Source organism: Lolium rigidum, chromosome 6 (assembly GCF_022539505.1).
Source record: "Lolium rigidum isolate FL_2022 chromosome 6, APGP_CSIRO_Lrig_0.1, whole genome shotgun sequence".
NCBI lineage: Eukaryota > Viridiplantae > Streptophyta > Magnoliopsida > Poales > Poaceae > Lolium > Lolium rigidum.
The window spans coordinates 331,001,585-331,002,630 of NC_061513.1; the positions used below are offsets into that span (position 1 = coordinate 331,001,585).

The window sequence follows — 1,046 nt, forward strand, 5'->3', positions numbered from 1 at the left end:
TTTTTTTTATTTGTTTGTTTCTTCTATTTGGTGAATTGGTTGAGCTGACTTGGGTTTTTTCCTTCTTTGTCTGTGCAGTGATAAGAGGCTTTGAAGAATTTGAATGGAGCACAACCCCACTGTCTGTGTCCTGGCATCGTCGCGGCATCTCTGTTGTCTACATTCCTGGTGATTTATTTTTTATTTGACATATGTTCTTTGGTGTCCAATATTCCTTTCTTATGATTCTTTCTCTTGCTTTTGGTTGAGATTTTTTGACGGTGCAAAACTTCTTGTGTGGCTCCTTCCCAATGCTCAATAGGAGGTTCGTGGGCTGCCGCCGCTGCCTCCTCCTCGACCCTCATTAGGAAGAGCATGAGGTGCCGCCAAACTGCGACAGACGGCGAGCATGAGCCACCAGCACACCACACCATAGGGTATATTGTTTTCACAATTTTATTTAGCTTTACCACAAGTAAAAACTGGATATACAAAAGCATTGTAATGTAAAATTTTAGTCTAGAGAAGCAGTTTTTCTTACATGTACTGTCAGCTCCTATTTTTATGTCCAGTTAATTAATCATCAACATTAAACACTAATTATATTTTTCATGGGATCCTTCCAGTTGACCAATGTATGCATGCTTAAAATGTTGTTAGCTTTGGGTACATGGAAATGGAAGCTTGAGATATGAGCTTAATATAACCATTCGCATCAAGAATTTTCTCCCTAAAGCTAGCAATTTCAACGTGGTTGTCAGTAACCACTTCTGTTTGATTATGAATATGGTTCACTACGTTCAGAAATAACTCCTGGATTGTAGGTGTGAATATTACATATCTGTTTATATATCTGTTTTCCTTAATTTTCATTTAATGACGTATACTGAATGGAGTTTGCAGTCCAAAGAAACATTGAGCAGCTTGCCGTTGCAACTGCTACTCTGATTTGTTTACCATTCTTGTGAGGATTCACCATATTAATAGGGAAAGGGTTGCTTTCATTGTTTTCTTTTACGGTAATGCTATCTTAGTTCATCTAAAAAAAAGCTTTCTTAGTTTCTAAA

The 1,046-nt window shown here is 37.6% G+C and overlaps 1 long non-coding RNA gene across 1 annotated transcript; it reads left to right on the forward strand.

The window, feature by feature from the left end:
* LOC124667997 lies at positions 1-630 on the forward strand. Its single transcript, XR_006991510.1, has 2 exons — positions 1-168; positions 302-630. It is a non-coding gene; the product is annotated as an uncharacterized LOC124667997 (long non-coding RNA).
* Positions 631-1,046: the final 416 nt, after the last annotated feature.